The sequence below is a fragment of the Gekko japonicus genome, unplaced genomic scaffold (assembly GCF_001447785.1).
Source record: "Gekko japonicus isolate JY-2015 unplaced genomic scaffold, Gekko_japonicus_V1.1 scaffold292, whole genome shotgun sequence".
NCBI lineage: Eukaryota > Metazoa > Chordata > Lepidosauria > Squamata > Gekkonidae > Gekko > Gekko japonicus.
Window position 1 is genome coordinate 1,384,882 of NW_015173131.1, and position 8,885 is coordinate 1,393,766.

Consider the following 8,885-nt stretch of genomic DNA (forward strand, 5'->3'; position numbering starts at 1 on the left):
CCATTGGGGGCGCCCGGGTGGTGGGGGTCGCCGGGCAGGGAGGCCTCGGTGGAGGCCAATGGCGTGGAGGCCATACTCCGTGGGCTGTCCTGCAGCGCCCGGCTGCTCCCCGGGCTGAGCGTCTCCACCTTGGTGATGACGGGCAAGTCCGGCGAGGTGGCCTCGCTCTTGATTACGACCTTTTTCTCCGGGGGGGCGGCGTTGGCGTGACCCACAGGCGCCTCCTTGGCGACCTTGGGCACCTTGCTGGCCGGCTCCTTGAGGATCCGCTCGCTCCCCCCTCCTTGCTGCTCTCTCTCCTTCCTCGCTGCTTGTGCCCCAAGCAGCGGCAGCGGCAGTTGCAGAGCGTTCCCTGCGCATGCACAGGGGATGCTCTGTAAGTTTTGGGGGGATTTAAACATCCCCCCGATTTCCCCCCCAACATTTAGGATTTTTGTGCACACGTGGGGACTGGTCCACGTGTGCACAAACTTCTCCCTCCCCCCAGGTGCCCCCAAAGTGCTGATTTAAGTATCCGCACGGAGGGGGCAACTTCAGAATTAGTATAAGGATTGTTTGGACACACTGGCCAATTGTCCCAAGAGGAGAGCATCATTAAAGAGACTCCAAGTCTCTAAACCCCTGCTTTCTATTCCCTGCAAAAGCCGCAAAAACAGCTGAGTGGCAGAGAGCAGGCTTTCTCCGCCACTCAGCTGTTTTCCAGGCTTTCTTGTGTACTCCCTTTAAACTTTAAAGGGACTGCATAAGACAGCCTGAAACAGCTGAGCAGCTTTTCGGGCTTGCTGCAAACCCCATTTTTCGGGCTTGCTGCAAACTCCATTAAAAATATATATATTTTTATTTAAGTTTTTTATTTTCTCAAAACAAAAAAGGTGGGATACAGAAGGGAAGAAAGGATAAGAGGACAATATAAATTCATCAGGTTTGTCAAATATTATGAGTTGTTACATACAACGGAAAAATCAGATGAATTACCAAATGTATTACATATTTCAAATATAGAAGCAGACAATAAAACATCAATATTACAGAATTTTAGGACAGATTCTCTCTTTAAAGAATAAACATGAACTTTCCTAAAGTTAGCAATAATCTATTAACGATAAAAGATATTACATCTTTAACATGCAAACTCCATTTAAAGGGATTGTGGTCCCTTTCAATGGGGATTGCGGGTGTCACGTGGCAGGTCAGGTGGACAAGCAAGACACATTCAGAACCACACAACAGAGTCTAGAGTCCAGTCCCAAGAGTCAAGACAGAGATCCGTTACCAGAAGGGTTGTCTAGAGAGCATAGTCAGGAGGTCCAAGGGTCACACTCAAACAAAAGGTTCACAAAGCTGAAGTCAAAAAAATATAAGAACTGCTTCCTGTTGCACCTGGAAGGGTTAAACTGGAACCATCCTTATGCATGTGTACAGTTTTTCAGAGCCAGTCCAAGGTCACACGGGTGATGTAGGTCCAGGAGCTGTGGTCAAGCAGTCTCCCTGAGCTGGTTTTATAGTCATCCACTAATAAGCCTTGTTAGCAGCCAGCTGCTGGAGAGTAACTCTGTAACTACTCTGAGCTGTTATCAGCAAGCAGCTGGGAACAGGCCAGAAGCCGAGCACTCTGTAGTCTTTCTTGCAGCTTCCTTCTTAGCCGCTGTCTTTGGTGCTCAAAGGGTGGAGGTAAACCTGGTGGACTGCTAATGCTCAACTGAGGTTCACCTGCTGTAAGAGGGCTGGGTGCCAGTGGCTCTGAGTCAGCTGCTGATTCTGAGCTTTGACGAGCATGCATCTCCTCTTCCAGCTTGCCTTCTGCCGGCTCAGAGCTGGCTACACAAAGCTCCTCTTCTCCTGAGGAGTTTGCTTCTTCCGAGGAGTCCCTGCTGCTGCTAAGCTCTGGCTGACCCATGACAGCGAGGCCACGAACCACAAACCGGTTCAGTTTACGAACGAAACTCCTAGTTTGATTTGGTTCATGGTTTGGCCACAAACCACAAACCAACATAAACTACATTTTTCCAGTTTGTGTCCATGCCTATTCCTGACACATAAAGCCATACCTCTTCCTCTCCAACTCTTGTGAGGGGGTTTATCCCCTCATATCCCTCCAATATCACACTCCAACCATGAGAATTTATCCCAACAATCTTGGTAATACCAATGAAATTATATCCCCCTATTCAGATTAGAAATTCTACGTCCTCCTGCTTATTTCCCATACTTTGGGCATTAGTATACAAACACCACAAGCCTCACACCCTGGGGGCCTGACATCACCTGACATCATTTTGGGTTCTCCATTTGCTTCCTAATGGTCTCCCTATTGTAAAATCCCCCTCTAAATCCAAAGCCCCCAGCAGACCTCTCCAATCCCCTCCAACTCATGCTAAATCAGACATAAATGTGACTTAGAACCCATGAGCTGGTGTTGACAATAACAAAGAAGGCTTTCCTCCACACTATCACTAAATCAGCTGAATTACATCATGCGGTTTAGGTGTGGTTTGGAATCCATTTGATGATTATCTGTGATGCCTTAGCAGATAAAATCTCTCCAGTCCAGTTAGACTGGTGTCCTTGACCCTGTGGATCATCATGCATCAGAGGTTCTGCAGAACTTGTGAGATGTTTTTAAAATAGTTTGGGGTAGGTCTCCCTGATGCAAAATGGATGCTTGATGTTATGAAGGCCACCACCTGCAAATCAGATCCCCGCCTCTTTTGGCTAGATAAATCATGCCAGGAGAAACTTGGGACTTCTCTCGACAGGACTGTAAACTCTTCATTGGTGGAGTTTTGGAAAAAAGATTTTGTGAACTTTAGATGTGTTTCTAATCTGCCCTTTCAAAGGTACTTGGTCAAACGGTTGAGTGAGGTGTGGTTTTCCAGGAAGCTGTTAAGCAATCTACAGGTGGATTAGAGGGCCACCTGCCACTTAATGGGCCTCAGAAGAGGGGAACAGGTCTTACTGATGGACAGATCAGCATAGCAAGCAATGTGGGTAGGCCCCAAGTGCCCATGGAGGCTCAGTCCTAGGAAGGGCAGGTTATCTAGGGAATCCAGCCTGACAGAGTAGGAAGGTGGGAGCCACACACAGCAGGTCCAGAGCATTGTGTGCATGCAGCTCTGAAACAGGACAAATAACTCCCTCCCCATGGCCATTTTGACTTGGGAAAACAGCATGGGAGGAAGGAAGGAGCCTCTCTTCCCCCTACACCATGGTCCCAAGGCAAATTGAACCCCCACAGACTTTAAAAATGACATTCTCCTCAGCCGCTGTATGGCTGTGGTGAATGTGCTGAGTCCAAAAAAACAGGACCTGACTCATTAGAAGATGTATTGTGTAATTTGGCCTTAACTGGCCAACTCCTGAGTTCTGCCCAGGCAATGCTGTGTGACCTTGGCCCGCCAGCCTCTCTTTGTGGCTAGGCATTGATCATGCCGTCCCCTTTCTCTGGGAACAGAAACCAAATGGCACCTGTTTCCCCAAGCAAAGATCCAGTGCAGGTTTTCCTCTACCTCCATTGGAGCGGTGGCGCAGGCAGTAAATGGAGCCTGCACTTCCATCTGGCTGAACAGCTTCGGCTGTTCGAGCCCCACCGTGGCCAGAGTGAGCTCCCAGCCTTATGTCCCAGCTCCCGCCCACCCAGCGGCTCGAAAGCCCATTAAAGGGCAAGTAGACAAAATGGGTACCTGCTCTTAGAGCGGGGGGGGCACCCGTCCTTCGTGGCGTGGCGGCAGCGCGAGTGGTGGAGTGGCGGTGATGGCGGAGAACATGGTAGCGAGTAGAGCGAGCGAGTGAGCAGAGGCTGGGCCGGCAAGCACGGAGGCGGGGCGACGCAGCAGGCCGGAGCCGATTGGACAGAGGACGGCAGCAAGCACGCGCTGACGTGCGCTTGGCCCAGGCCCGGGAGGAGTCGTAACGGTCAAGGAAGACCTGCGCCAGGAAAACGCTGTCGCCGGACTGAGAAAGACCTCCCGCAGGAAAAGACTACAACAACAAAAGACTCCACCATAGGGTGCCTGCTAGGTTAGTCACTTCCCCATTGTATGTGTGTGGCCTTAGATTAGGAATGGTATCAATTGTATGATGTAAACTGCTCAGAGCCCTTAGGGGGTGAGCGGTATATAAATCGAAGGAATAAATAAATAAATTGTCCTGGAGGTGCTCCAGAAGAGTGTAAGAGACATCATCTTTGGGTCCATCCAGACAGAACAGCTGACCTGGCTCGGAACCTCCCAACATTATGTGACTGACCTTTCCTCCATAGCTGCCATTTTGTTGTGGAGCCCGCTATTCTTTCTCTACCTTCCAAAAGCGTTTTGAGGCTGAAGAAAATCAGAGTCCCCTTCAAGGACAACCATCTACTTACATTTCATTGTTCTTTGCTCTTAGCATTTTTTTGATTGGAAATCAGAGCATGTACAGACCTGTTTCACAGCCACATGTCCTATGCTTTTTGTCCTGCTAGGTGGGGCAGGGTAAAGCTGTCCTCGGAGCATTACAGAGTGCAAACTAAACATATTTCCACCCAATCTGCCATTTTTACTTTGGTTGCCTGTGGGATGAGAAGTTATTTCACTTCAGCCCTCTCTGCTAGCAACCTCATAAGAGGCTGATGTCAGAACTGTTTTCTGTGCACCTGGAAGGGTTAAACTGGAACCATCCTTCGTCATGTGTACCGTTTTTCAGTTCTCATATACAGCACTGCAGTGGCCATGCCATATTTAATCAGCAGATATCACTTCCGCTCAAGATAATAGGTGTCATTACCATGTCATAGCAATAACAATTATATTATTAGTTTGAGTTTTACCATGTCATATATAAGGAAACCTATGTGCATGAATGTAGGTGGCACCACTCAAAGGAGAACAGTTAGAGGTAAGCATTTCATTTGATTTATTAAGTTCCTTTTCATTGGGTTTTACGCCTGGCTTTGGGACAGAGCCTGCATTAGTAGCACAAGCCCTAAAGGGAAGAGATAAGGTTAATATATCTCAGTTGATTTTGCCTGGCTTCTCCATTCCTTTTGACATGGGAGACTTTTCAGTTTTGGTGGAAATGTACTGTGGGTATTCAGGGTATGGTGTCAAAGTGGTCCCAGGCATATTTATCCAAGCAAATCCAGAGAGTCATTCAAAATGATTCAGAGTCAGTGGTCTGCATGGGCAGACTGTGATTTGGCTACTGCATAAATTAATTTGCCCTGGAGCCATCCTTCCTGAGCTAAGACAAAAAATGTGTGAGCTGGAGGCCAAAAAAACTGTGAACTAGCTCACACTAACTCATCTTAGAGGGAACACTGGTGTCCAATATATCCTGGACATAATTTTTTGCTGCATAAGTCACAGAGATCCATAGAAATAACAGGTATAAAGCTTAGGTCCACATTGTTGTTTTGGCAAAATAGATGGCCTTCCTGCCTTCCTTCCTTCCTTCCTTCCTTCCTTCCTTCCTTCCTTCCTTCCTTCCTTCCTTCGACCTACAGATCTTAGTATGAATCAATCCCAACTAGGAATAAGAGGGGGGGGAAAGAAGAATTCAAGCCAGAGAGGACAGGCTACCATATTCGAGATGTCTTGTCAAAGGCTGCCGGTAATATCATGGCCTGATAAAGAATTGCATATTGTGAAAAGCGTATTTGCTGTCCTAGAATACATTAAAAATTTAGTAACTAAAATATCATGGGGAAGTTCATTTTGCTAGTGCATAAGTGATTGAATCCATTTCCCTCTGGCATCCTTACGCCATAGACACTCAAACAGAACATGCTTCACAGTTTCTATGAACCTTAAACCAAAACTGCAATATCTATCTGAAAAGGGCACAACTAATATACAGCTTTCAGAGATCACAGACAGTAGCACATTTCCTCTTGCAAGCACAATTGCTCGCCTGTGTCTTGGAACTGTAAGGTTTAACAAGTATTTTGGGAACTGTAAAGAGCGGTGGGATCATTCACATACGGTAATAACAGCAAAGATGCTTAGTCCGGTGGATGGCACTATTGATATCAGTCTTCATAATCAACTGCTTGATAGCCTTACAGGTTAGAAGCCACCCAAATGCAAAAACTACCTACTGTATTCTGTTAATTCCTAAGGCTTTGCACTTCGTATTTAATGTGTGTGGGTTAAATGCTATCAAGTCACTTCTGACTTATGGAGGCCCTATGAATTAATGACCTCCAGAACTTCTTATCATGAACAGCCTTGTTCGGTTCTTGCAAACTGAGGTCTGTGGCTTCCTTACTGAGAATATCAATCTCATGTTGGGTCTTCCTACTTTCCTGCCGCCTTCAGCTTTTCATAGCATGATTGTCTTTTCTGGTGACTCTTGTCTTCGCATAATGTGACCAGAGTCAGTTCAGACATTTTCGCTTCTAGGGAGAGTTCAGGCTTGGTATGAGCTAGAACCCACTCATTTGTCTTTTTGGCGAGCCACAATATCGTAAAACTCTCCCCCAACACTACATTTCAAATCCTATTTATTAATCAACATCAAATATTCATAAATAAATATTGTAGTTTTTGTTTTCCACATGGGTTCAATGAGAATTACCAGAAGTAAAGGGGACTCTGAAACATTGTTGCCCTTGCTTGACGCTAGTCCTGTTGGGTTTGCACTGCCACAGTGACACTGGTTCTACTGGGCACATTGCACTGGTTATGCTGGGCTTGCAAAAATGCCACCTGCCTTCAGTTTCTACTGCAGAGATTCTGTGGGACTTCTGTTTTGCTGGGCTTCTGTCGCCCTTGCTTTTTGCTGTTTTTCCCCACCATTGGAAACAATGGAGGATGGGGACACCTTCTTTGGAGGGTCCATAATGTGGACCCCATAAATCCAATCTTCACCAAACTTGGAGGGCAAGTAGAGGAGAGTCATCCAGAGACATTTGGTGTCTCTAGGATGCCAGGGGGCCATTCTGCCTTGTTACAAACCTCACAAACTGAACCAGTTTATTTAACTCTTAAAAGTTTGTGACGGTTCATGGCTCATGAACCGGGCATGCCATGAACTGAAATGAGCTGCATTTTCCTGGTTCATACCCATCCCTATTGCTGACCCCAGTCTTATACCACATGCTTTCCCTTTTGGTGTCCTACGAACAGCTCCTCACACTTTTGGCCATTCAAGTGACAAGCGGAAGAAATTTCTCAGCTCTCGAATATATTATGAACAAGCTGAGAAGTACTGCAAGTGCTGAGTAATTAGAAGCAATAGATGGGTATCTCTTGCCCTCAAGCAGAAAGGATTAGTAGCAACTATTTATGCATGGCGAACCTAAACAGCATGATAAAAAGTAGAGACATTACCCTGCCAACAAAAGTCTGCATGGTCGAAGCAATGGTATTCCCAGTAGTAATGTATGGCTGCGAGAGTTGGACTATAAGGAAGGCCGAGCGCCGAAGAATAGATTATTTTGAACTATGGTGCTGGAGAAGACTCTTGAGAGTCCCTTGGACTGCAAGAAGATCAAATCAGTCAATCCTAAAAGAAATCAACCCTGACTGTTCCCTGGAAGGCCAGATAATGAAACTGAAGCTCAAATACTTTGGCCACCAAATGAGAAGGGAGCACTCACTGGAGAAGACCCTGATGCTTGGAAAGATTGAAGGTCAAAGAAGACGGGGACGGCAAAGGATGAGATGGTTAGACAGTGTCAAAGATGCAACGAACATGAAATTGAGCCAACTTCAGAGGACAGCGGAAGACAGGAAGGCCTAGCGGGAGCTGGTCCATGGGGTTGCGAAGAGTCGGACTCGACTGTGCGACTGAACAACAACAACAACAACAACAACAATAATTTATGCACTGAAGGAAAAGGTAGAACAGAAAAGTAGCACTTATAAAGACAGGCATGGAAAGACCTGTCAATGAACATATCAGAAAAGTTGTGGATTAATTTACATACAGAAGTTTTTTTAAAAAATCAGCAAATGTTGGGTGTCTCTCCTTATATATAACTGTGTTTTGGTGGTGGCACTTTGCAGCTCTCCCATTGGTTGTGCAATGTGCTCCCTCAACCATTGGCCCGTCAGCCGCCACTCAAGAGTACTCGTGTGCCATTGGCCAGGTGCTGGGTCTGCGCCTCTTCCCCATCCACTCCCCCTTCAGCCACTGTGCCCTGTCAGAATTACTGGCAAATGGCTTTCTCTCTTGACAAAGATGCTTCTCCTGCTTGCCTCCTGTGTGGGACTAACTTTCCCCTCAGTGGCTGTTGTGAGGAACTCATTGGGGCCAGTGCTGACTACTTGCCAGCTCCAGGTTAGGAAATTCCTGGCTATTCTGTGTCTAAGGAAGCCAGTGTAAGGAAGCCAGAATTTGGGGAGGAGACAGGGGAGGCCTCAGCTGAATAGAATGCCATAGAGCCCACCATCCAAAGCAGTTATTTTCTCCGGGGGGGGGGGGGGGTTTGTTGTCTGGAGTTCAGTTGTGATACCCAGCGATCTTCAGGCTCCACCTGGAAGTTGGCTACCCTAGGCGTAGTAGTTAGCGCTTCAGAACAGGGTCTGCCAGACCCAGGTTCTTGCTGTGGAAGCTATGGTTGTTTGTTTAAAATGTTCCCCCATAAGGTTTAATTGAGCTGTAGTTCCAGAGAGGGGCCTGCAGTGGTATCACTCACTGGGTTGAATGGGACTTCCTCATCTGCTGGCCTACGGTTCCCAGCTGCCCCAAGGCCAAAAAGTGTGGGAAAACAGGGACTGTCCCAATGTGTGGGGCGGCATCAATATAGACTCCAGCCCATCCAGGGAGGAGGCAGTCTTTGTCCCTGGCAGAAATTCAGCCACTCCACAGTCAGCTGGACTGGGGAATGAATGGAAGTTTCCCTGTTCTCTTAGGCAACAGAGAGAGTCTGAAGCAGAGACAGAGGCCGGTCCAAGGAGAGATTC

At 47.1% G+C, this 8,885-nt stretch overlaps 1 protein-coding gene across 1 annotated transcript in view; it reads left to right on the forward strand.

Annotated features, from left to right (window-relative positions):
* The first annotated feature begins 4,851 nt into the window (after positions 1-4,851).
* The window catches only part of LOC107119593 (monoacylglycerol lipase ABHD6-like), a 42,019-nt gene continuing 37,985 nt past the window's right edge, over positions 4,852-8,885 (forward strand). The window contains exon 1 of the mRNA XM_015422111.1: positions 4,852-4,872. The gene's annotated coding sequence lies outside the window, so the exon portion shown is untranslated. The remainder of the gene's footprint in view (positions 4,873-8,885) is intronic.